General features: G+C 40.6%; 1 long non-coding RNA gene across 2 annotated transcripts; it reads left to right on the forward strand.

Moving 5' to 3' along the window:
- LOC118990513 (uncharacterized) lies at nucleotides 1-27,601 on the forward strand. 2 transcript variants are annotated; one of them, XR_005067245.1, is made up of 3 exons: nucleotides 1-98; nucleotides 21,651-21,728; nucleotides 27,576-27,601. It is a non-coding gene; the product is annotated as an uncharacterized LOC118990513 (long non-coding RNA). The 2 variants fall into 2 exon arrangements; XR_005067244.1 differs by lacking the exon at nucleotides 27,576-27,601 and adding an exon at nucleotides 23,061-23,077.
- The last annotated feature ends 279 nt before the right edge of the window (nucleotides 27,602-27,880 follow it).

A 27,880-nucleotide genomic window follows, 5' to 3' on the forward strand; every position in this document is an offset into this window, starting at 1 on the left:
AGGAAGAAAGAAGTGAGAAGCATCGACTGGTTGCCCCCCGTACATGCCTGGACTGGGAAACATACGTGCCTGGACCTGGGTCCAAATCTACAACCTGGGTATGTGCCCTAACCAGGAATTGAACCCACAAACTTGTGGTTACGCATGATGCTCCAACCAACTGAGGCATGACTTGCCAGGGCCAATCTCCATATTTTTATTTTATTTTATTAACTATGTTGAGGTGACATTGGTTAATAGTGTTATATGGGCTTCAAGTGTATATTTTTATGATATATAATCTGTATATTGCATTGTGTGCCTACCACTCAAAGTCAGATCATCTCTGTCACTATATATTTAGTTCCCTTTACCCTTTACTATGCCCTACCCTTTCCCCTCTGGTAACCAGGTGCTGTTGTCTGTGTCTGTCAGTTTCAGTTTTTATCCTGCATACAAGTACAAGTCGTGTGGTTCTTAGCTTTTTTATTTTTATTTTTTTATTGTTGTTCAAGCACAGTTGTCTCCATTTTCTCCCCACCACACCCTGCCGACCCCAGCCGTCCCCACCTCCCTCCCCTGATATCACCCCCCCTTTGGTTTTGTCCATGTGTCCTTTATAGTTGTTGCTGAAAACCTTTTCCCCTTTCCCCGCCTTTATCCTCTCCCACCTTCCCTCTGGTTACTGTCAGTTTGTTCTTAATTTCAATGTCTCTGATTCTTAGCTTTTTATGACTCATTTCACTTAACATAGTATCCTCAAGGTCCATCCATGTTTGTCACAAATGGCACTATTTCATCCTTTCTTATGGCTGAGTAGTATTCCATAGTATATATGTATCACATCTTTTTGTTTTGTAATTATATGGATTATGCTATTATAGTTGTCCTGATTTTTTCCCCTTTACGCCTTCCACACAGCACCCTCCACTCCTCAGGCAATCCTCCCACCATTGTTCATGTCCGTGGATCTCATATAAGTTCTTTGGCTTCTCCATTTCCAATATTATGCTTAACATACTCTATCTTCTTTGTACCTAACTATTATGCTTCTTAATCTCTGTGAGTTTTCCGCCATTCTCCCTGTTCCCCCTCCTCGCTGATAACCCTCTACGTGATCTCCATTTCTGTGATTCCGATACTGCTGTAGTTGTTCACTTAGTTTGTTTTTGTTTTTTTAGATTTGATTGTTGACAGTTGTGAGTTTGTTGCCCTTTTACTGTTCATAGTTTTGATTTTCTTCTTTTTACTAAAGAAGTCTCTTTAACATTTCATATAATAAGGGCTTGGTAATGATGAACTCCTCTCACTTGACCTTATCTGGGAAGCACTAAATCTGCCCTTCCATTCTAAATGATACCTTTGAGTAATCTTGGATGTAGGTCCTGCTTTTCATGACTTCGAATACTTCTTTCCAACCCCTTCTTGCCTGCAAAGTTTCTTTTGAGAAATCAGCTGAGTCTGATGAGAACTCCTGTAGGTAACTGTCTCCTTTTCTCTAGCTGCTTAGGAATCAATGCCTCTTGCTCAGCTCTCGTCCAGTTTCCAGTCACTTTCCCCACTTCCTGTATGTATGTAACTGGCACCCTTCAAGCTGCTTCCCTGTTACTGAATCCCAGAGTAGATGGGTTTGTGTATGTTCTAGGAGTGTGAGGGTCCTTTAAACATACTCTCCTGAGAGACTAGCAGTTTCTTCCGCTGCCCCAATCTCCACTGCTTTTCACAGCCAGAAGTTATAAGGCTTTATTTTCTCAGTGCTGGAACCCTGGGCTGCGCACTCTGGTCTGGGCCTGGGATCACTTGCTCTCCAGGTGTCCTTCCAGGTTTTTATCCACTACTTGTGAATGTGAGACCACCTGTTACTCCAGCTGCCCTGCCACCGCACTGCCTCACTGCTGCCACACTGTGTCCTCTCTGCCCCAGCTGCCTGTCTCCATCCCTCCTACCCATCTGAATGAATATTTCTTCTTTAAATCCTTGGTTGTCAGACTTCCATACAGTTTGATTTTCTGGGAGTTCTGATTGTTTCTAGTTTCGAAGTTAGTTGTAATCCTTCTTATGGTTGTTCAAGCAGGCGAAGCATGTATAGGAGGTACCTATACCTCCATCTTGGCTGGAAGTCCCTATTTGTACTTCTTCTTTTAAAAAAAAATTTTTTTTGTTTATTTCTCTTTAGATGGGAAGGGAAGGAGAGAGGGAGAGAAATGTCAATGTATAGTTGTGTCTCGTGCATCCCCTGCTGGGACCTGGCCTGCAACCCAGGCATGTGCCCTGACTGGGAATCGAACTGCGATCCTTTGGTTCACAGGCCCATGCTCAGTCCACTGAGCTACACCAGCCAGGGCCCTATTTGTACTTCTTAATCCTCTCACCTCTTCACCCATTCCCTCCCACCCACCTCCCATCTGGCAACCATCAAAACAGATTCAATGGCACAGCCTCCTGTATCACTCAGACTGGGTACTTGAGGTGCATCCTTCGTGTGGGTTGAGTACACCTTCCCCTTGTAGTTGAGCCTTGATTGCTGTTGGCAGGTCAATGGGAGGGATTTACCCAGGCCAGCCAGCTGCAAGGACTGGCTATGACCACTGACCACCAACTTCCACCCTCCATGGAGGATCAGCTGTGTAGGGACAGGGTAGGGATGCTCCAACATTGTACCACATCTTTTTTATCCAATCATCCATTGAAGGAAACTGGTTGTCTCCATGTCTTGGCCACCATGAATAATGAACATAGGGGTGCATATATCTTTGTAAATAAGTGTTTTTGAGCTTTTTGGGTGCATACCCAGAAGAGGGTTTCCTGGGTCATATAATAACTCTTTTCTTAATATTTTGAGGAACCTCCATACTGTTTTCAGTAGTGGCTATATCAGTTTACATTCCCACCAGCAGTGAATGAGGGTTCCTTTTTCCCCACAACCTCTCCAACACTTGTTATTACCTGTCTTGTTGATCATAGCTATTCTAACAGGTATGAGGTGGCATCTCATTGTAGTTATGATTTGCATTTCCCTAATAGCTAGTAGAGTTGAGCATCTTTTTGTATATCTGGTGGCCCTTTTTATATCTTCTTAAGAGAAGTGTCTGTTTAAGTTCTCTGCCCATTTTTAATTGGATTGTTTGTTTGGTTGTATGAGTTATATGAGTTCTTTATATATTTTGGATATTAATGCCTTGTCAGAGCTGTTGTTTGCAAATATCTCCTATTTGTTTTGTTGTTGGTTTCTGTTGCTGTGCAGAAGCTTTTTAATGTGATATAGTCTCATTTATTTTTGCCTTTACTTCCCTGGCCTTTGGGGTCAAATTCATAAAATGTTCTGTATGTCCAAAGTCCGTAAGTTTAGTACCTATGTTTTCTTCTGTGTACTTTATTGTTTCAGATCTTATATTTAGGCCTTTGATCCATTTTGAATTGATTTTTGTATAAGGGTACAAACTGTAATCTAGTTTCATTCTTTTGCATGTGGCGTTTGAAGTATGCCTGTACCATTTTTTTAACAGGCTTTCTTTTCTCCATTGTGTGTTTTTTGTCTCCACTGTGAAAAATGATTTGCCTACATACACATTGTTTTTACTTCTGGGGTTTCAATTCATTGGTCTGTGTGTCTGTTCTTCTGCCAATACCATACTGTCTTGATTATCATAGACATGGGTACAGTAAAAAACATATATGTGGCCCTGGCTGGTGTAGCTCAGTGGATTGAGCGCAGGCATGCGAACCATAGGATCGCGGTTTGATTCCCAGTCAGGGCACATGCCTGGGTTGCAGGCCAGTTCCCTGCCGGCCAACTCCCAGCAGGGGACGCACGAAAGGCAACCATACATTGATGTTTCTCTCCCTCTCTCCTTCCCTTCTAAAGATAAATAAATAAATAAAATCTTTGAAAAAAACCATATATGTGGCCATAGAGTATAAATAAGGCTTATTTGTACTCTATGTTACTGGAAGGTAGGGGAGAGGAAGAGGGGAGAGAGAGAGAGAGACAGAGAGAGAGAGACTCTGAGATTGATTCACAGAACCAGAAACTATAAAGATGGTTGCAAAGAGGAAGTAGGCCAGGAAAATGGTCCCAAAAAGTTTATTATGAATTCCTGGATTTACCCCTGTGTTATACAGTTTTGGGTCTCACTTAAACATACTACAGACTTTGATGATTTGTCTGTGGGATGGAATGGTGTCCAGATCCTCCACTAGCCACCTGATGGCACATATAGGTGGCAGATATAAATAAATAGCCCAGTACAAACTCTGCAAACTGAACTGATATTGTCCAGAAAAATTAGATTGGAACTTGAAGCCCAAACTTTTTTTTAAGATTATATTTATTTATTTTTGAGAGAGAGAGGGAGGGAGGGAGAAAGAGGGAGAGAAACATCCATGTGTGGTTGCCTCACATGCCCCTATAGAGAACCTGGCCCACAACCCAGGCATGTGCCCTGACTGGGAATCGAACCAGTGACCCTTTGGTTTGCAGGCCAGTTCTCAATCCACTGAGCCATACCAGCCAGGGCTGAAGCTGAAATTTAATTATTTGGGACTATCTGCATAAACAAAATTGGGGACTTGAAAAAGAGCTAGTGTCCCATCAGTCACTATGTAAAACATCCAGATTACAGAGCACAGGAGTAACTTGGAAGATCTCAATTTACCTGGGAAAATAGATATTAAAACTGGGATAATATATATAGTGGAATAATCTTAACAACTAATTGAAAGCAGCTATGTATACTTGACATTTGCTAAGAAAATATATCTTAAGTGTTGTCAACACAGACACACAGAAAGAAAATAACATGATCTCGGCTGCCAGAGGCTTGCACTAAGCTAGGGTGTTGGAAGGCATTCAGGCAGCTGGTGGTATCAGTGTATGCAAATATCAGTGAGAGGAAAGCTGGTGAAATTTGCAGATTTGTGCTTGCTATTGTTTTTTTTTCAGTGGTGAGAGCCGCTGGGTTTTTCTGCAGAGCAAATCACTGGAAACCTTGATTACTCCTACTACTGGTAGCCTCGGATTTTGTTTGTTGATTCTAACCATCTCTCTATGTCTCAGATTTGCTTATTTCTGGTTGGGGTGAAATTGAAGTGGGATATTTCATGTGGTGCATCCAAGTGCTGGGGAAGCTGGTCGCTCACATTGCTCCCCCTGCACCCCGCTGTGACAGGAACTCTCTTGCTGAGCAGTTTCCTCTTGGCACTGAGTAATGCGGGCTTGGGTATACTAGGATGATGCAGATAAAATGAAACTGTCTTCCTTTTTTTTCTTTTTCACAGTTATTCTCAGAGTTTTTGTTCCACTGTGTTGCTGGTTTCTTAAGTGGGCTCTAGAGCTCTCCTAGAGCTGTGTTTCTCAAAGGATATGTGTCTAGTTATTGATATTTGTGGGGGAAATACAGGCTGGGGTTTCATCTCTGCCAATTTATTTTGTTTTAAGATTTTTAAATTTATTTTTAGACAGAGTGGAAGGGAGGGAGAAAGACAGAGAGAGAAACAACACTGTGTGGTTGCTTCTCACGTGCCCCCTACTGGGGAACCTGGCCTGCAACCCAGGCATGTGCCCTGACTGGGAATCGAACCAGTGACTGTGTGCTTCGCAGTCCGGCGCTCAATCCACTGAGCCACACCAGCCAGGGCCATCTCTGCCAATTTCGATGTCACTCAGATTCTCTTAACTTTTTAAAAAAGATTTCATCTATCCATTCTTAGAGAGGGGAAGGGAGGGAGAAAGAGAAAGAGAGGAACATCAGTGTGTGGTTGCCTCTTGAGTGCCTTGCACTGGGGAGGGCACTGGGGACCTGGCCCGCAACCCAGGCATGTGCCCTGACTGGGAATGAAACCAGTGATGCTTTGGTTTACAGTCTGATGCTCAATCCACTGAGCCACACCAGCCACAGATCTCGTAACTTTTATTTATGAAAATATTTTGTCTTTAATTTTGAAAAGCAATTTTGTTAATTGTAAGAATCTTGGTTTACTGTTTTTGTTCTTTCCACACTTTTATTATGCTATCCCTGTGCCTTCTGGCCTTTATTGTTTCTGATGAGAAGTCATTTACTTTTGTTGCTTTAAACATTTTCTCTTAGCCTTGGTTTTCAGCATTTTTACCATGATGTGTTGGTAGAGATCTCTATGTATTTACTTGGAGTTTTTCAAGATTCTTGGATAGGAACAATATTTTTCAACAAATTTGTGATATTTTATCTATGTGTCTTCACATATTTTTCTGCTCTTTCCTATTTTTTGCCTCCTGACATTTCTGTTAACGCATTGTATGCTTCAAATTTTCCCACATTTCCAATAGTCTCTTCATTTTTCTGTGTTTTATTTTCTCTTTGTTCTTTGCATAAACTCTTACTGACCTTTCTTTGAGTTTATGGATCCTTTTTTTCTGTCACTTGAAAGTTATTGTTGAGACCTGCTAATGAAATTTTTATCTGTTATTTACTTTTAAAGTACTAAATTTCCATTTGGTTCTTTTAAGATAATTTCTGTATCTTTAATGATATTTTGTATTCAATCAGACATTGTCTTTATAACTTTATTTCTTTAAGCATAGTTTCCTTTAGTTCTTTGATCTTAATTTTTTTATATCTTTCTGTTAAATATGACATGTGGTCCCTTTCATAGGCAGTTTTTGTTACCTACTTTGTTTCCTGCTTGTGGGTCGCATTTTTATTTCTTTGGATATCATATTTTTTGTTGAAAACTAGACATTTTGCGTAATGTATGGAACACTAGATTGTAAACCATCCCTCTACAAGACTTGTTTTTATCAGAGTTTTCTTTGTTTGTTGTGTATCTAGGGTGTTTTAGTGAGGACTGTTATCTCATACTGTAAAGCTTTTAATATTGCTCTTCAGCAGGTGAAGCCTTGAGCATGTACATGGTCACCTTGGGGGTCACAGAGATCTTAGCAGTCCTCTCTTTAACTATCTCTGAACTCTTTTTTAAGCTGTCATTTCGTATATTATTATATTTCACCTATTAGGATCCATTAATTACCAGCTAACTTCTATAATGTTTTCAACAGTGTTCGGAGTTATCAATTACTCAACAGTTCGATCCAATTGAACTTGTAAACAGATAGTTTTGGAGCTAGCCTTTGTGGTTTAACTCCCAAGAGGGTTTTCATTAGCTATATCTTTCCCTGGTTCTCTCTGGCGATCTAGCAGTCCTTTTGCTCTTAATTGACAAAAACTAATAATTTCAAGATGCCCTTAGACTTGAACTTTCCACACCGTTTCAAATATTCATGTTTTGTGGGTAGAGCTTTAGAGCTTACTTTTCTTATGGACGCCTTCTACCCCTGAAAAACTACTATGGTTACTGGGTGGCGTTGTGGTCTCTTGACTTCTACGCTTTTTTCCTCCTGGTATGGAACTTCTGCCACATGAGAAAACTGGAGCAAAACAGAGAGGTCAAGGTTCCAGTATTCTAGGCCCACCACACCTGTAGTGGAATCTCCGCCCTATTAATAGCAAGTGGGTAAAAAAAAAAGAGCTCTCAGGTTCTTGGCTGGACTCACAATGAATTTAGTCTTTTCAAGTTGGAATTGGAAGGGACAAGGAATGCCGGCGGTCTGCCAGCCAGGGTAGATATGGTAAGCATTGACTGGGAGCTGTACCCAGATCTTACATACGTCACAAAAAGTTATTTAAAATGGATTCTAATTCTAAATATAAAACTAAAAGAAATATAAAACACATGCAAGGTAAGACACAAGACAATCTAGATGACCTTGGGTTTGACACCATGTGGTTTTTGGGGGTGAATTTTAAAATTAAATCTACTGGAGTGAATTTAGTTATTAAACTGTTATAGGTTTCAAGTACACAATTCTGTAACATACTATCTGTATGTTGCATTGTGTGTTTACCACCCAGTCAAATCTCCTTTTGTCACCATATATTTGACCCCCTTTACCCTTGACTACCTCATACCCCCTTCCCTCTGATAACTACCATGCTGTTGTCTGTGTCTATGAGTGTTTCTTTGTGACAGTGGTTGTTCAGATACTACACCAAAGGCATGATTCATAAGAGAAAGAAGTGATAAAAATGTCTGTTCTGTAAGAGACACTGTCAAGAGAAATGAGAAGACAAGCCACAGACTGGGAGGAAATATTTGTAAAAGATATACCCAATAAAGGACTGTTACCCAAAATATACAAAGAACTAAAAAATCAACAATAAGAAAATTAATGTGCTATAAAAATGGGAAGAATCTGAACAGACATCTCACCATTGAAGATATGCATATGGAAAAAAAGCATGTGAAGAGATGTTCAACCTCATGTGTCATTAAGAAGTTGCAGATTATCACCCTGGCTGATGTAGCTCAGTGGATTGAGCACGGGCCTGTGAACCAGAGGATCGCGGTTCGATTCCCAGTTAGGGCACATGCCTGGGTTGCAGGCTGGTTCCCTGCAGGCCAACTCCCAGCAGGGGATGCATGAAAGGCAACCATACATTGATGTTTCTCTCCCTCTCCTTCCCCTCTAAAGATAAATAAATAAATAAAATCTTTAAAAAATCTTTTTAAAAAGCTATATAAAAAAAAAGTTGCAGATTAAAACAACACTGAGATAGCACTGCTCAACTATTAGAATGACTAAAATCTTAAATATTAACAATACTAGATGCTGTTAAAGGTGTAGACAAAGGGGAACTCTCATTCATTGCTGGTAGAAATGTAAGAGCATAGTCACTTTGGAAGAGTTTGGCAGTTTCTTACAGAATTAAACATGAAGTTACCATACCATCCAGCAATCACACTTTTAGGTATTTATCCAAAATGAGTGAAAACATGATTACACAAAAACTTACACATGAATGTTTATACCAGCTGTATTTACACTTACCAAAAATTGGAGGCAATCAAGATTCCATTAGTAGATGAATGGATAAATTGTAGTTCATTCATAAAATAAAACATTATTTAGGGGTAAAAAGAAATGACCTCTTAAGCCATGAAGAGACAGGGAGATTTTAAACTTATATTGCTAAGTGAAAGCAGCCATTCTGTTAGTTCATTTTATGAGTTAGAATATAGTTTATCTAGGTGAAAATTTCATGTGCAATTGCAAGGGATATAAATTCTGCTGTTGTGTGTAGTGTTTTGCAAATGTCAGTTAAGTTGATTTTAGTGTTGTTTAGATCTATTATTAACTTTCTAGCTAATTGTTCTATTAATTCTTCAGAGTATAGTATTGAAATCTTCAAATATAATCATGGATTTATCTGTGTCTTCTTGAATTTCTGTTAGTTTTTTAAAAGATTTTATTTATCCATCTCTAGAGGGGAAGGGAAGGAGAGAGGGAGAGAAATATCAGTGTATGGTTGCCTCTTATGTGTTCCCTGCTGGGAACTGGCCTGCAACCCAGGCATGTGCCCTGACTGGGAATCGAACTTCGATCCCTTGGTTCGCAGGCCTGCGCTCAATCCACTGAACTACCCCAGACAGGGCTGTTTTATATCTTCTTTTTCTTAGATAAGTCCCTTTAACATTTCATATAATAAGGGCTTGGTGATGATGAACTCATTTAACTTGACCTGATCTGAGAAGCACTTTATTTGCCCTTCCATTCTAAGTGAAAGCCTTGCTGGATAGAGCAATCTTGGATGTAGGTGTTTGAATTTCATGACTTGGAATACTTCTTTCCAGCCCCTTCTTGCCTGTAAGGTTTCTTTTGAGAAATCCGCTGACAATCTGATGGAAGCTCCTTCATAAGGTGACTGTCCCCTTATCCCTTGCTGCTTCTAGGATTCTCTCCTTCATTTTAATCTTGGCTAATGTAATTATGATGTGCCTTGGTGTGTTCCTCCTTGGGTCCACCTGCTTTGGGATTCTCTGAGCTTCCTGGATTTCATGGAAGTCTATTGCCTTTGCCAAATTGGGGAAGTTCTCATTTAGTATTTGTTGAGATAAGTTTAACACTTGTCGCCCTTCCTCTTCCCCTTCTGGTACCACTATAATTCGGATGTTGGAATGTTTAAAGATGTCCCGGAGGTTCCTAAGCTTCTCCTCATTTCTTTGAGTTCTTGTTTCTTCCTTCTTTTCTGTTTGGTTGTTTCTTTCTTCCTTCTGGTCCACTCCATTGATTTGAATCCATTTCCTTTCCATCACTATTGGTTCCCTGTGCATTTTCTTTCATTTCACTTAGCAGAGACTTCATTTTTTTATCTGATTTTTGACCAAATTTAACCAATTCTGTGAGCCTCCTGATCACCAGTGCTTTGAACTGTGCATCTGATAGGTTGGCTATCTCTTGGTCGCTTTAAAGTATTGGCTCTGGGGCTTTGATGTGTTCTCTGGTTTGGGCCCTTTTTTTTTTTTGGTCTTGACGCACCTGTTACGTAGTGAGGGGCGGAGCCTTAGGTATTCACCAGGGTGGGGTGACCCATGTCGCTGCATTGTGACGCTATTTGTAGGGGAGGGGTCCTCGTGGGAACAGTGGCGCTTGTTCCGCTCTCTGCTGGGTTTCAGTCACTTCCGCTGCTTCCCCCAATCAAACTGGGCTCTTCTGGTGCTGATTTCCGTGTGGGTGGGCTTGTGTACCTTCTAGGCCCCAGTGGGTCTCTCCAAGGAACTCTCCTGTGAGGCTGGGAGTCTCTCCCAGTACCTCAACCCCCACGGGTGTTTTCAATCGGTGTTTTGAGATATTATTTCTCTGCAATGAAGTCCTCGGTTGTGCAGTCTGTCTCACTCCCCAGTTTTGCCTTGTTTATGTGTGCACGAATGTGGGACTGCCCGGTCAGCCAGCGCCTTTCCCGCTGTGCCCCTCCCTGATCTGCCACCTCACTGGGTCTGCCTACTGCTGCCTTGTGTGCCCAGGGTCTGCCAGCCACCGCTTTTTTTTGCCGAGACACCTCTCATCCCGGCCGCCTGACTCCGTCCCTCTTACTGGTCTGGATGAATGTGTCTATTTTTACACTTGATCTTAGCCAAAAGGCCAAGAAGCGATGAATGTGTCTATTTTTAACTCCTTGGTTGTCGGACTTCCATGCAGTTCAGTTTTCTGTCAGTACTGGTTTTTGTTTTGTTTCTAAATTGTTGTCCTTCTTTTGGTTGTGAAGGAGGCACAGTGTGTTTACCTATGCCTCTATCTTTGCCGGAAGTCCAAAGGATTTTCGATAAGAGTGTCAAAATAATTCAATAGGAAGTGGTCTTTTCAACAGATGGTGCCAGGACGACTGGATATCTACATTCAAAAAGATAAAATTGGACTTTAATGTCATACCATATGCAAAAATAAATGCCAAATGGATCAGACTTCAATGTAAGAGCTATAATCAAGTTAGATAATGCTTTCTTTATTAAAAACTTCTGTGTATCAAATAATGCAAGCAAGAAAGAGAAAATAGAAGACATCCAATGGGAGAAGATATTTACAAATGACATACCCAGTAAGCATCTATTTTCCAGTTATACGAGTTTAAAGAACTCTCACAGCAAAATGGGCGACATATGACCCAATTCTTATGAACAAAGTATTTAATTAGACATTTTTCAAAAGAAATACAAATGGCTAATCAAGTGAAAAGTTGCCTAACACAGAAATTCTAGTCAGAATTACAACGAGATACTTCACATCTAGTAGGAAGGTGATTATAAAAGACAGAAAATAAGTGAGAATAGGGATAAAATGTAATCCTCTTACATTGCTGGCGAGAGTGTAAAATGGTACAGGCACCTCAGTAAAGTTTGTCAGTTACTCAAAATGTTAAACAAAGTTGTCATATTACAAAGCAATTACAATACAAAATGTATATCCAAGGAAATGATAATATGTCCTCCTAAAAACTTGTACATCAATGTTTATAGCAACATTCTTCATAATAGACAAAAGGTAAAAACCCAAATTTCCTTCCACTGATAAATGGATAAACAAAATAAAGTTAACTTATAAAATAGAATATCATTCAGCCATAGAAAGGAATGAAGTACTAACACATACTATAACACAGATAAACCACTAAAAAACATGCTAAGAAAGATGCTAGACATACTAAGTATATTTGAATCACCTGGGCAACTATGGTTTTAGACTTTAGAAGAACACTATTCAAGAAATAATGATAGCAAGATGAAAGCAACGATTGCTCATCAAGATAAAGTTCTGGGATACATTTCGTGATTAACTTTGGCGGTATAACTAATCATGGACCTATGGTTTCCTAATATTTAGCAAGTAACAATGCCTCCAGAACAAACCAAAAAACTGAAACTAAAAGTGAGTTGCAGCTCAAATGTAGAGAACATCAGCAAAATTAAACCACCATTCATCACTGCATGATACATATGGACACTAGATAATAAAAATATAAATTGGAAAACAGGGTACAACTCTAGTAATAGTAGTACACTGACAGATATCCATGTCAGCTTATCATAGGAAATGGGCTTACTGGGGCAATGTTATACTTAAGAAAAAAAGCTAAAGTTACTGCAACAAAGGTGTGATAAAAATATATGAAATATACTTGGAAATTTTGGAATAGTATGTTAAGTCTTTAACAATATACTCCCTAAGGTATTTCTCATATATGGAATAATGTATTCTTGTGAGATTGATTGGTTTTAGGAGAAACACAATCTTTGGTACCTGTTGTAAATAAATCGTCTGTATATTTTTAGTTTGTTAGGGAAATTTTAACACTGATTTTGATAAATCAGAATGAAGCTAAGAAGTAAGTTTATCAAAATAAGCAAACTGTACATCAGCACTAATGTATACTGCACACAAACACCAATGTCAAACTTTATGAGCCAGAACCTGTAATTTCACAAAGTCAAGAAATGAAACAACATATTTTTTGAACTATAAGATGCACTTTCCCCCAAATTTGGTTGAAAAAGGGGGGTGCGTCTTATGGTCTGAATGTAGCTTACTTGGCTTGCTGTAGGTGAGGGCAGTGGTGGAGCAGGGTCACAGGTTACTAAATATTTTACCACACTTCTTGCTTAAATTTTTTTTTTATTTTCCTCCTCTTAAACCTAGGTGTGTCTTATAGTCCTAAAAATCTGGTAAACACCCCTGAAATTCTTCAAAGGGCCTTGGCTGGTATGGCTCAGTTGGTTGGAGTGTGGTCCTGTAACTGAAGGGTTGAAGGTTCAATTCCCAGTCAGGGTACATAGCCAGGTTGTGTGTTCAATCCTGGGTCTGGGTATGGATGATCCCTGGTCTGGGTTTTTATGGGAAGCAACCAATCCATGTTTCTCCCTTACATTAATGTTTTTCTTTCTCTCCCCCTCTCTCTGAAAGCAATGATAAAGTGTCCTTCAGTGAGGACAGAAAAAAAAGAAGGAAAGAAATTCTTTGAATGTATTTTTGGCTCACGAACATAGTCTTCAGTTTAGCATATTAATACTCTATCTGAACCCGAATGTGATGCAAGTGATGCAACATCAGTTCAAAAGGGCAACACTTTGTGGACTAATGTGTCCATAAGGTGGTGACAAGCTCTGATATACTTTCTGAAAATGAAGGACATAAAAATCTCCAAAAATTGGGTGGTAGATGCCAAAACTTGTAGGGAAATAGCCACTGTAACATACATAATAATTACACTGTTGTGCTTTAAAAATTCCGCTCCCCTCAGTGAATATAGAGGTAAAATTAACAATATTAGAAGCAAATAAACAGTTTATATCAAGACTAAAATATTGTCTTTTTAGTACTATCAGATTGTAATGTTGATAGGAGTTTCCTATGACCAATTTTCTGTTGGGAGGAGTAACCCTAACATATCTAAAGGGCATTGTATTTCTAGGTAAATTGAATAATGCTGTGTTTCTATTGTTTCCTTTTTGTCCACTAAACTATGCAAAATCTGGATGAAGTTTTTTTGAGTTCTAAGAGTAAAAACCCCATTCTCATGTTGGACCTATGTAATTGGCAAGACTACTATTTTACATATTACATAATGAAAGTGAGCTGTAAATAAGTGAGCTATAAATCACACTACCAATAATACATACCTAAAACTGCATTAGCTGAGAATCACAATGCTGTCAAGAACCCTGCAATATTATTGTTGTCTTCTTACCATTGGAGCATAAAATTGAGAGTAATAATCCCTAAAGGGAAATAGGCAACCAATACCACTAATACAAACTGTGGACAATTAAGTACTAGTGAATTTCCACAATCATCGCTTATTGTCCACAGGAATGTACAAAATTCACAGGTACAGTGTAAACGGATGAATAAGACACTGAAGGAACTGGTAAATAATCTTTCTTGTTTATACTCTTAAGAAACAAGAAAAACCCAAATTGCTAGGCCTGAAAATCTTGAGTACTCATTGAAACTATTTAAATGTCTAATAATAAAACATGTGCAACAATCTTACAATATGTTAGTGACTCAGAATGGAGAAATTAGATGGTAATACTACTGGAAAATTGCAGAGCAGTATCTGGTGTGTAGTTATTTGGTAAAGGGCGCTATCATGTGGACAAATTAGGTACTACATAATTTAGTGACCACAAGATGGTGCCAAATTCCTACCATTTTCAGTATTTCTGATTATGTAGCAGAGATATTAAACTACACTGCTGATGGAACTAATTTCCTATATTCATGTGAACTTCAAACCCTCTACATTCCCAAAGGGCAATGATGTATCTACCAATTGGGTAGCATAAAGTTCTGAATTAGCTCCAATTTGTCTGCAGTTCGCTGACAAATCTGGAAAGGTCTGATACATTACAACCTATCAGTGTGCCACACCATTACCATAGATTTAATAGTCAATGGAACTAATAATAAAATGGCCAAAAGACAATATTGGAGCTAACAGAATCAGACATATATTTATGATTAAATTTACCCATATATACTTTGGCCTATCAAAGTTCCTTCAGTTCAAAAGTTAGAATGGAAACTCATCACTTGCTAAACAGCAAGGCAATGTAGACAAATTTAGTACAAAAACATAAAATAATTACATAACTCTAAATTTTGCAACCATGGTCAACCATTTCTGACAGCATCTTGATTATCAGTGTTTTGAACTCTGCATCTGATAGGTTAGCTAGCTATCTTTGCATCACTTCGTTCTATTTTCAGAGCTTTGATTTGTGCTTCCATTAGGGCCGTATTTTGTAGTTTTGGTATACCTGTTACGTAGTAAGGGGCAGAGCCTCAGGTATTTGCCAGGTGAGGCAACCCATGTTGCTGCGTTGTGGTGCTGTAAGTGGGGGAGGGGTTCAAGAGGAAACAGTGCCGCTTGCTCAGCTCTCTACCAGCTTTCAGTTGCTTCCTCAGCTACCCACAAGCAAATTGGGCCCTTCTGGTGCTGATTTCTGGTGGGTGGGCTTCTGTACGTTCCAGGACCCTGTTGGTCTCTCCAACGATCTCTGCTGTGAGGCTGGGAGTTTCTCCCTCCGCTGCAAGCCCATAGGTTTTTTCCGCCAGATTTTTTGAGGCTTTCCCCCCCGTCGTGCTAGAACCCTGGGTTGTATGGTCTGTCTCACTCCCCAGTTGTTCTTCCTAGTTACCCGCACGCAATGGGGGACCACCCAGTCCACCACCTGCCACCTTGCCCGTTGGGACTAATAGCTGCAGCCTTGCCATGTATTCTCTCTGCCCCAGCCACACATCTCTGCCCCTTTTACCTGTCTGAATGAATATTTCTTCTTTAAATCCTTGGTTGTTGTACTTCCATACAGTTAGGTTTTCTGGCAGCTCTGGTTGTTTTTATTTTAAATTTGTTGTTGTCCTTTTTTTGGTTGTGCGAGGAGGCAAAGTGTATCTACCTATGCCTCCATCTTGGCCAAAATCCAAAGCTTTCCTTTCCTGACCCATTTTAATATGTGGTTGGTGGTGAGCTGTGAACCACAAATTGCAAAGGAAGCTTTCGGGGCACTTTAAAAAAGCTAAGCATGCTAAGCATACTAAACACACCTCATCCAAATGACAAGTAACTCAATATAGACTACTGAGTACAAGATGCACTGGCCATTCTGGCTGTCAGTAACCAAAGATTACCTTTATCAATGTTTGAGGGTATTACAAAGTTCTTTGGGATAAGTGTGCCACAAAGAAAAAGCATTAGGCTCAGTCCTCTTCCTGATGAAAGCAGTCTTTGTTCTCTTCATATAAAACCCATTTGGAATTATTCTTTTTTTTAAAGATTTTATTTATTTATCTTTAGAGAGGAAGGGAAGGAGAGAGGGAGAGAAATAGTCAATGTATGGTTGCCTCTCGGGGGTCCCCTGCCGGGAACTGGCCTGCAACCCAGGCATGTGCCCTGACTGGGATTCGAACTGTGATCATCTGGTTCGCAGGCCCGCGCTCAATCTACTGAGCTACACCAGCCAGGGCTCATTTGGAATTATTCTTGCCTGTGATCATCCTTCTGGCAAAAAGCCATCTTACTACATCCTTTACTACATTCTCTGGTCCTAACATAAGATATAGGATTTCTTAAATTGTCTATTTTGGAGTTCCATGTAAGACCTCTCAACTCTAACATATACACTCCACTACTGCATGTAGTTAAAAGGCAGTAGAGCAGAAAGTTCCTGAAATGAACACCAAGAGTTCAGCATAGTGGTGTCTCTCTGGACAGCCTTCTAGTACTGATAAGCAGAAGCCAGTGAAAAGTATAGCTAAGCCAAAGACATTTCAAGCCAATGGCCAGCTGGAATTTCACCAATACACATGATAGTGAACTCCTAAGGGGACTCAGGAACATGTCTACATGTTCTGAGTTAGTCTTTGGTTACCTGGGGGAAAAGTGTTGGGAATTGTTCTCCATTATCTTATGAAGCAACCTCATCTTCTTTGAAGAATACTGGCTTCCTGTATTAGGTGAACATAGTTCCATTATCAACTAAAACTATTTCTCTCCCTCTCTATCTTTGTATGTGTGTGTGTATATAATTGTTTATGCTATTATAGTTGTCCCAATTTACCTCTCTGTGCCCCCCTACACCCAGCCGACTTTCCACCCCCATTGTCAATCCCCACACTGTTGTATGTGTCCATGGGTCATGCATATATGTCCTTTGATTAATCCCTACACTTTCTTTTTTTTAAAAGATTTTTTACTAATTTATTTTTTTATTTTTAGAGAGAGGGTATGGGAAAGAGAAAGAGTGGGAGAGAAACATCAATGCATGACTGCCTCTCATGTGCCCCCCACTGGGGACGTGGCATACAACCCAGGCATGTGCTGTGACTGGGGAATTGAACCAGCAACCCCTTGGTGTGTCGGCCACTACTCAATCCACTGAGCCACACCAGCCAGGGCTCCCTTTGCCTTCTTTCAGTTGGTCCCCACCTGGCCCTCCCCTCTTACAGCTGCCACTCTGTTCCATGATTCCATGCCTCTGATTCTATTTTGCTCGTTAAGTTTACTTTGTTTATTAGATTCCACCTATAAGTGAGATCACACAGTATTTGTCTTTCACTGACTGGCGTATTTCACTTAGCATAATAGTATCTAGGTCCATCCATTCTCTGACAAAAGGTCATGGTTTTCCTTTTTTACTGCTGTATAGTATCCCATTATGTAAATCTATCACAGCTTTTTTATTCACTCATCTACGGCTAGGAACTTAGGCTGTTTCCAGCCCTTGGCTATTGTAAATTGTACTGCTATGAACATTGGGGTGCATAGGTTCTTTTGAATTGATGTTTCAAGATTCTTAAGATATATTTCCAGAAGTGGAATTGTCTGGTCAGAAAGCAGTTCCATTTTTAATTTTTTGAGGAAATCCCATACTGTTTTCCGCAGTGGCTGCACCAGTCTGCATTCCCAGCAATAGTGCACTAGGGTTCCCTTTTTCCACAACCTCACCAGCACTTGTTGCTTGTTGATTTGTTGATGATGGCTGTTCTCACCTGTGTGAAGTGATATCTCATTGTGGTTTTAATTTGTATCTCTCTGATGGCTAGTGATGCTGAGCATTTTTTTCATATACTTAGGGGCCATCTGTATATCCTCTTTGGAGAAGTGTCTCTTCAGGTCCTTTGTCCATCTTTTAATTGATTATTTGCCTTCCTAGTGTTGAGTCTTATAAGTTCTTTATATATTTTAGAAACTAACCCCTTGTCCAATGTATCATTGCAAATATGTCCTCCCATATAGTGGGTTCTCTTTCAATTTTGATGATGGTTTTTTTTTAGCTGTGCAGAAGCTTTTTAATTTGATGTAGTCCCATCTGTTTATTCTTTTCCTTTGTTTCTTTTGCCCTAGAAGATATATTGGCAAAAAAGTTGCTTCACAGGATAGCTAAAATTTTACTGCCTTGTTTTTCTCTAGGATTTTTATAGTATCGCCTATCAGCTCTGTGACTCTGTAGGGGGAGTGTTCAGAAAGTGCGCAATGACCTCTGCTCACCTTTCTGTCTGGGGGAAAGCTGTCCCTCCGTTTTCACCTTGGTGCCAAATACTTCAGTTCCTCCCTATATGTCACTGGTGCCCTTCATTCTGCTACCCCAGTGCTGGAACTCAGAGGGAATGAGTCTGGGTGAGTTCCTCTGTGGGTTCTGGAAGAGAAACTGCTTGGGACTCCAGCACTTCTTTCACCGACTCAATTGCTGTTGTTTTTTGCAGCCAGAAGTTATGTGGACTTATCTTCCTGGCACTGGAACCCTGGTCTGGTGGGCCTGGTGTGGGGCTGGAACTCCTTACTTCCAAGATATCCCTCCTGAATTTGTATCAACCACACATGGGTATGGGACCAACTCATTCTATGTGCTTGACCCTCCTACCATTTAGGATGGATGTGGTCTCTTTAATTGGGTAGTTGTTGGACTTCCATTCAACTCCATTTCTGACGGTTCTGAGTGATGGTTGTTCTATATTTTAGTTGTAATTTTGATGTGGTTGTGAGATGAGGCAAGCCATATGTACCTATGTGCCATCTTGACCTAAAGTCTGTCTTGAGTGTGTGTGTTTTTTTAATTGAGTTGCTTTCTAGTTCCATGGCATTGTGATACACCCCCCCCCCCCAGTTCTTGATATGATTTAAATTGCCTTGAATTTTTTAAGACTTATTTTGTGTCCTAACATGTGGTCTATCTTTGAAAATGATCTGTGTGTACTTAAGAAGAATGTGTATTCTGCTGCTTTGGGATGACCTGTTCTGTAAATATCAATGAAATGCATTTGATCTAGTGTCATTGAGGTCATTCTTTCCTTGTTGATTTTTTGTCTGGAAGGTCTATCTATTGGTGACAATGGGGTGTTCAAATTCCCTACTATAATGTATTGCTGTTGACCTCTTCTTTACTGTCCACCAAGATTTTCTTTATATATTTAGGAGCTCCTATGTTGGCTGCATTTATGTTTAAAGGGTTATATCCTCTTGTTGGATTGATCTCTTTAATATTGTGTAGTGACCTTCTTTGTCTCTTGTTATGGCCTTTGTTTTGAAGTCTGTTTTGTCAGATAAAAGTATTGTTACCTGAGCATTTTATTCATCTCCATTTGCATGGAATATGTTTTCCCAAACCTTTTAGCCTTTGTAAATATTTTGTTCTGAGATGGGTCTCTTGTAGACAGTGTATATATATGGGTCATGTTTTCTTAACCATTCAGCTACCCTATGTCTTCTGATTGAAGCATTTAATCTATTTATATTTAAGGTTATTTTTAGGTACTTATTCATTGCCATTGTTTTTTTTTCTTTAACAGTCAATTTCATTCTCATTAAACCAAATAGTAGAGTGAGTCTTTCTTTGGGGGGAATGGAGGGAGAAAGAGAGGGAGAGAAACATCAGTGTGTGCTTGCCTCTTGTGCGCCCCCTACTGGGAGCCTGGCCCACAACGCAGGCATGTGCCCTGACTGGGAATCAAACCAGCAACTTTTTGGTTCACAGGCTGGTGCTCAATCCACTGAGCTACACCAGCCACGGTCATTGCAGTTGTTTCTTTATACCTAATTTTCTATCTCTCTCTATTTCTTCCTCTTAAAGTAATTTCCTTAATATTTTTTGCAATACTGATTTGGTAATAATGAACTTTAGCCTTATCTTCATGTGCAAAGTGGGATGGAAGTGATTACAGTCAAGTAACTGAAACAGATGGCTTACAGTCTAATGGCTGTAGTTACATTGTTGTTAAAGTGTCCTGTATTTACTAGAGAATAAGATTCTTTCAGGCATCTGAAATCCACAAAAAGTCTCTGAGATCTTACTATACCTGATTCCCCACTCCTCCCCCATTGACTCCCAAACTGAACACAGTGGTAGGTACTGAAGAAACACCAAAGGACACAGGCTGGCCCATCAGTCTCATAAGGCATGGGAAGCCAGACAAAGGGTGGAGAGAATGGTTGGATATAATAATGGAGGCATCTCAAGCTGGGACTTCTGTATAAAGCTGATGGTCCAATAACTCCATTTTCAACGTATTAAGCACTTTGGAAGTAAAACAGGGAAGTGGCAAAGGAATAATTCTTTTCAAAGCACTGCTGTTAACTATAGTGCCTGCTAGACAGGGCTGAGTAATAATAGAGGTCCAATCATTCCTGACTTTGGAGGGGCACTTGAAAGGTCACAAAAACCTGTGTTGCCTGGTTCCTGCAGGATATCTACCCTTCCCTCCATGCTGCTCCCTCCGCCCCAACACCTCCTGTGCTGCTCCCCATCTACCTGACATCACATCCCCGTACCACAGGAAACCATGCCTTCCCTACTGCTTTGGTGGCCTAAATGACAGCCTGAAGTGGTCCATCTCCCAGTGCGCGAACTCACCCAGAGCATGCACAATCACTGTCTCCCAAAATACACAGAACCAGGACCGGCATTAAGGGGACAAAGGTGGGGCTGGGCCTTGCTAAGGAGATTGGGTGATGTGAAGATGGCTGCTGTGTTCACATTTCTTCTTGGACTGCTGCTTGATTTCTTCAAAGTACTATTCAGTCTTTTCTTTTTTTTTTAAATTTAAGGTTACATTTTTTAAAAAATGTTTTATTTATTTATCTTTAGAGGGGAAGGGAAGGAGAGAGGAAGAGAAACATCAATGTACGGTTGCTTCTTGTGCATCCCCTGCTGGGAACTGGCCTGCACCCCAGGCATGTGCCCTGACTGGGAATCGAACCGCGACTGTCTGGTTCACAGGCCGGGGCTCAATCCACTGAGCTACACCAGCCAGGGCCAGTCTTTTCTTCTTTTAAACATATTCCATATGGACCCTCCATTCCTTTCCTGCTTCCCCTGTTTCCCCAAACCCTCAGGTCCTCACTCCTATGTATTCCCCCTACCCAATAACTCTCAAATAGAATTCCTAATAGCATCAAGCTGTATGCCAGAAAATGTTGACCAGTTATTTACTACCCCAGGCAATCATCTGTTCAGCTCTAATACTCTATTCAGTATGAGCTTGTATTCCTTCCCTCAGACCACATACTTTTACCTTGAGGCTCAGGAGGGGCAACCCAGGACAGCTCTGGTGATAGCACTGACCCCAGAGGAGTTGGAACAATTTCAACCATCTTCTGAGATGCACCAGCTTTCTGAAACAGCAACAGGTTGTCAACCATGGGAAAGCCTAATAATGTCAAATGAGCTCTTGGCCTGCCACTGTGTTTCTTGGACCTGAAGGCACCTTCCAGATTCTTCCTAAAGCTATCTTATGGTTTGGTCATTTGGCATCCAGCAGCAGGGTAAAACGTAAGTGATTCCAATTCCTGATATTTGTCATTCCTCAGGGGCCAGGGTGAAACAGTGTGACTTCCTGGATAGACCAACCTAATTCAGAGGCACTGTAAAATGCAAGATCACTGGTGGTAAGCACATTTATTTACTTAACAGCCAAGCTGCTATTAAACTAGAGCTGAGTCACCTGGGGTTAAAGCCTCACAGACAGAAAAGCAGGGAGGCAAGACACAGAGCATAGGCCAGAGTGCAATATAGAAGCCTTCAACAAGTAAGCCCAGCACACACAACCACCTTTTAAAAAAATATTTTTTCTTTATTTTGAGAGAGAGGGGAAAGGAGGGAGGGGAGAGGGAGAGAAACATTCATTTGTGGTTGGTTGTCGAGTGCCCCCCACTGGGGACCTGGCCCACAACCCAGGCATGTGGCCTAACTGGGAATTCGACCGGCAACCCTTTGGTTTGCAGGCTGGCACTCAATCCACTGAGCCACACCAGTTAGGGCCTTATTCTTAAGATGCTATAAAGGCCCTCATTTGCCTGGCTCCAGACATGGACCCCAAATAACCAGCACACAGAAACGCCTTGTATTGTACCACAAAGTATAGCTGAATCACTGACACTCCCGAGATCCCAGGAGACCATAATTCCCAACACCAACCCATTTATATTCCAAAAGAAGGATAAATAACCCACACACCCACTGCCATCTACTTTGCTGATAATTTTATGAAGATTTCTTTATTGTATGAGTGTGCTACCTTTTCTAGGCAGGTGGTTAAACTCTGAATATAAAGGATTGGAGAAAAAGGTGAGAAGGAAGATTATTTTTAAAAATCTCAAGACAACATTAGACTCAGATGGATGGAAGGGGTTAAGAAGGGATAATAAGTACATGTGCCAGAGTTAGAAGAATAAACAGGAATACCTGAGGAGCCTTCTATGTAGAGACTACGAGTTCAGACCTGGATATAAATTCCAGCTCTGCACATGACTTGCTAGATAACCTTTGACAAGTCACGTAGACTATGTAAGCTGCAATTTCCACATCTGTAAAATGTGGATAATTATAGAAGCTAAAGGAAAGGATTATTGTCAGTATTAAATCCTTTAATATATGAACTGTGCCTGACACATAGTAACAATTCAATAAGTATTAGCTACTTCTGAATCTAGGGCCCAACAATCTGGGTCTGTCAGTCACTGTGCTTTGCTCTTCTTACTAGGGCCGTAATTGGCAGGTAAGAAACTGAACTCTGTATTGTGCCTGGTATAAGAACTTGTGCACATTACAACTTGAATGACTTTCATGTATGTGAACTTAAGTGCATTTAACTTAAATGTGAAAAAACTTAAGAGCTAGAAATTCAAAAACTTCATGACCAAGTCAAGGCTAAGAGCCAATAAAAAGAACAGATTCTCAATTCCAAAGGGAATTTTAAAAATGTTTTTATTTATTTATAGAGAGAGGGGAAGGGAGGGAAAAAGAGAGGGACAGACCCCTGGCTGGCGTAGCTCAGTGGATTGAGCGTGGGCCTGCGAACCACACGATCCATCGCAGTTCCATTCCCACTCAGGGCACATGCCTGGGTTGCGGGCCGGTTCCCAGTAGGGGACTCACAAGAAGCAACCATACATTGATACTTCTCTCCTTCCCTTCCCCTCTAAAGATAAATAAATAAAATTTTTTAAAAAAGAGAGGGAAAGAAACATCAATGTGTGGTTTTGTCTCACGTGGTCCTCACTGGGGACCTGGTCTGCAGCCCAGGCATGTGCCCTGAGTGGGAATCAAACTGGCGACCCTTTGATTCTTAGCCCGCGCTCAATCCACTGAACTACACCAGCCAGGGCTCCAAAGGGAATTTTTTGATACTGAAAAAGGAGTAAGGCCTGACTTTTCCAAAGGCTTCAATGAACTCTGGAGATGCAGGTCTGACACCCAAAGCCTACACTCATTCTACCCTGTTGAAGCAGGTCTCTGTCAGGGCAGTGAGCACTGATAGCCCCAACCACCGCCACAGGAATCTCTCTGAAGAACACACGGTGCTCAATTCTCCCTCTGTGCATAGCCATTTTCTTTTCTATTAAAAAAAAATACGGTGCTCACAAAACAACTGCCCTGATGGGGGCAGGCTAACCACACTGCAATTGAATCAAATGCTTAACTGCTACCACGTGTATCCCTTTGACAAGTATTTAAGTGCATTTGAGGCATGTTGCCAGGCAAATACTGGAAAATTTTCATGTTTGAAGGGTAGCCATGTTTCTCTTCCTTCAGTATGTGTACTGAACAGTTCCAAGCTTCTTGGAATGTAAAATGCCATGAACTGAGTCTTCAAATTCAAACTGTAACTTAAAAAGCACTCTGATCTTGTTAAAATTATCTCTCCAATTCACACTTTGATTATCTATGCAATGTAGATGATATAACACCAATTAAAATGAACACATTAGGGGATGCAGGGAAGAGAATTTCTGCAAGGCACATGGTGGATAAAAATTAATAGGAACATAGACATAAGATACTCTGACACAGTAAAGCTATGTTACTAATGGGTTTTCTTTAAACCAGTTGTACAATGCATTATAATTCATAACTTACTCTGTAGTTTAAATGAATAAAACTTCTCCCTCTTATGGAAACACAGCCCTCTCCCTAGCGACATTACAGACTATGGGATGGAATGGTTCCTCACCTAAGTTAACTCTACAGTCCTCAGTGGACAAAGTGGCAAGTCAGATGCAGGCTTAAGATCTGTATGTAAAGTGGCCTGAATTTCCAAAGCTGAGCCTAGAAAGAGACATCTGGGGCAAAACACTTGATGATAGGTTGGCTCCCAGAAATCACTGTCCCGGAAGCCAGATAAAGAAACCAAAAAGCAATTAGTTCTCTACTTGGGAAGCCAATAGAGTATTTTGGAACAACACTCATTCTAAAGGGCTTCTTCTGTGAAATGTGGTTAAATGGCATAAACGTGTATAGTAATGTTAGGATGGAGACATCACAAGAGGTAATACCCTTGACCTCTGTGGTCAAGGGTAATTAGAAACATCCAAAGTTGACATTGTAGTATCCTGAGACAATTAAGAGCTTAGGCTCTTGTATCATAAGATGTGGATTCAAAAAGAGAGTCTAGCCCTGGCTGGTATGGCTGAATGGATTGAATGCTGACTGGAAAACCAAAGGGTGGCTGGTTTGATTCCTGATCAGGGCACGTGCCTTTGTTGTGGGCCTGGTTCCCAGTGGGGGGCACACAAGAAGGACCCACACAGTGATGTTTCTCTCTCTCTCTCTCTTTCTCCCTCCTTTCCTTTCTCTGTGAAAATAAATTTAAAAAAATCTTTTTTTAGAAAAAAAGAAGGGAGTTCATAGTTTACTGGGTGGCTATTCTTTGCCATGTTCTGAACTTCCTTCAGTTTGATAATCTGTCTTTAAGATGTAATAAAAAATGCTAGCACAGTTGGTAAGATTTATTACATCAAGTAGAAGCAATTACAACAATTTGGGTTTGGCTGTCTCTGAAGCAAACAAACCTTGGGGGGAAATGGCCTTTAACCATTTCTGTATGATTTACTATGTCTGCCATGTTTGAAACCAGATGTGGAGACAAAGGTCACATCCAGTTCTACTAGAGATGCACCCCAGTTAATCTTGACACACCTATCTTATAAACTCTTCTGTCAGTGTCTAGCATGGTCCAGCATTTAAACTTTTTAAAAAAGATTTTATTTACTTATTTTTAGAGGGGAAGGGAAGGAGAGAGGGAGAGAAACATCAGTGTATGGTTGCCTGTCTTGGGTCCCCTGCTGGGAACTGGCCTGCAACCCAGGCATGTGCCCAGACTGGGAATCAAACCGCGATCGTGTGATTCGCAGGCCCGCACTGAATCCACTGAGCTACACCAGCCAGGGCTAAACCTACGTAGTTTTAACAACACATAACATTCTCTGTGGGAACTCACCAGTGAGGTATACTACAACTTGAATCATGAAGATCATGAATTATGTAGCTGTGCAGTACTGATGGCCGTGAGGGGTGATGACAATGAGACGCATGTACTGCACAGCCAGGAAGAGCATTACAGCTCTTCTGAAGGCACCACTTCACCAGGTGGTGCAGTATCTTCGCCCTGGGTTGTAACTGCTATTTCCGCTAAAGGCATAGGTGTAACTGATCTCTTCGGCTGAGTGATGAATATAGTTGTGGGGAGTTGCTGATGCTGCTTTTTGTCTACCGAGACAGCTTCTCCGTGAAGAGAAATGCTTTTGAGTCCAAAACGTCTCTGATAGTTGTCAAACCAGCCCTTGCTGGCACTGAATGGGGTTGGTCTGGTGGGAGAAGCACTTGAGGGCCCTGCTTCTGCATCGCCACCCTCATCTTCATCCTCATCACTGTCATGAACGTCTGTGCAGAGCACAACTACCATAAATAAAGTTTCTTTTCCTTCATCCGGATGGGGTTGGTATCCAGCGAGATATTCTTCCTGCAGTCATTCATGCACAGGGCCAATGCAGATTGTGGGAAGTGGCCACCCTCTCTGCAGTCTTGTTAAAGTCACTGTTGCCGTAGACCTAATATTCTTCTCATCTTTCTTTATGTAGCAAACAGTAGATTCGTTGATCCTGTAATGGTGGCCTACAGCCGCGTAGCTTTTACCTTCCTTTAACATGTTGAGAAGTTCCACCTTTTCTTTGATGGTACGCATATTCCTCTGGCCCTTGGGTTCATTGCCAGAAGCCTTAGAAGGCACAGAACATTTGGGTGGCACCCTAGGGCTTGAAATAAATTCAAACTTTAATGAAAATTTCACAAAAACACACCACCACAGAGCAACACTACACGCAGTGATCAGATGTTGATGTGAAGTGGCCAAGGAAAGATGCTGAACATATGGGCACAGTGTGGGAGAGTAAACAGACCGCTGCTATGGTCACTGAGCCAATCAGCGCCCAGGATACTGAACATAGTGCTGTGGTTGGTCGCCTTCCATTCCATCAGCCAATAGTGTGCCCTGCTGCTAGCAAACTTGCGCAAGCGGTAGTGGCCTACTGCATTTCCGTTGTGCACAGTACGGTATTCATTCGCTGATGAAATACATACTGTATTTTATTTTGATTTAATATTTTAAATATGTTTGAATTAACATTTTTAATTTTACACTGTTTTTAAAATTTTAGGCAAAAATAATTAAAGTCATAAATATTATATGAATACCTATATACTGCAAAATCCCACGATATAGCAAAAATTCCATGGTACAGAATTAGATATATTCTTTAAAAAAAATCCGTGATACAGTGAAGCCGCAATAAGTGAACCTTGATATAGCGAGGGACGACTATAGTTGTATTTGGTAGAAAGTGCTGGAAAAGCAGATTAAAAGAGTGAAAGAATCTGGCAACCATGAGAGGTGTATTATTTAATGAAAGAGAAAGGAACAGAACCATCTCAAAACGTAGGGATGAAAGAGGAAGGCAAAGAATGGTGGATGACAGCAGGGCACTAGATGATTTGTTTGTCAGTGGTGAGAATGATAAGTGTGAAAAGGTATAGTGACATAAATAATGTCTGCTTCTTCAATTTGTGTCTATTTTATGTTTGACTTTATTCACATCAGCTGATTAAGAGATGTAAAACAGACAAAAAACAATCGGGTAGAGAACAAGTTTGTAATAAAGGAAATCATCAGGGAAATACACATACAGATGTTTCCGTAAGTATGTTAACTGCATTGTTCTGTTCAAATTTTACTTTTAAAAACTTAAAAATATTAATGTGTAAAAAGGAGGAAAATGTTATTTAAAAATCATGATCCAATTTGGAAATTTGTATGCATTCATATCTTGAAGTATTTTTTATTGATTATGCTATTACAGTTGTCCCACTTCTTTATAATTGGGACACTTATTTGTTGAGGTCCTGTGTCCATTTTAAATAAATAAATAAATAAATAAATACATAAATAAATAATTTTACAGAGAGAGTGGGAGGGAGAGAGAAAGAGGGAGAGAGACATCAATGTGAGAGAGAAACATCGATTGGTTGCCTCTCCCATGACACCAATCAGGGACCTAGCCTGCAGCCCAGGTATGTGCCCTAACTGGGAATCAAAACAGCAACCCTTTGCTCATGGGATCATGCCCAACCAACTGAGCTATACTGGCCAGGGCTTTTGAAAAAAAGTTCTATTTATTGATTTTTAGGGAGGGAGAAACATTCATTTGTTGTTCTACTTATTGATGTGTTATTGGTTGCTGCTTGTATGTAACCTGACAGGGGATCA

This window comes from Sturnira hondurensis, unplaced genomic scaffold (genome assembly GCF_014824575.4).
Source record: "Sturnira hondurensis isolate 20B ecotype Veracruz unplaced genomic scaffold, ASM1482457v3 Scaffold0007187, whole genome shotgun sequence".
Taxonomy (NCBI): Eukaryota; Metazoa; Chordata; class Mammalia; order Chiroptera; family Phyllostomidae; genus Sturnira; species Sturnira hondurensis.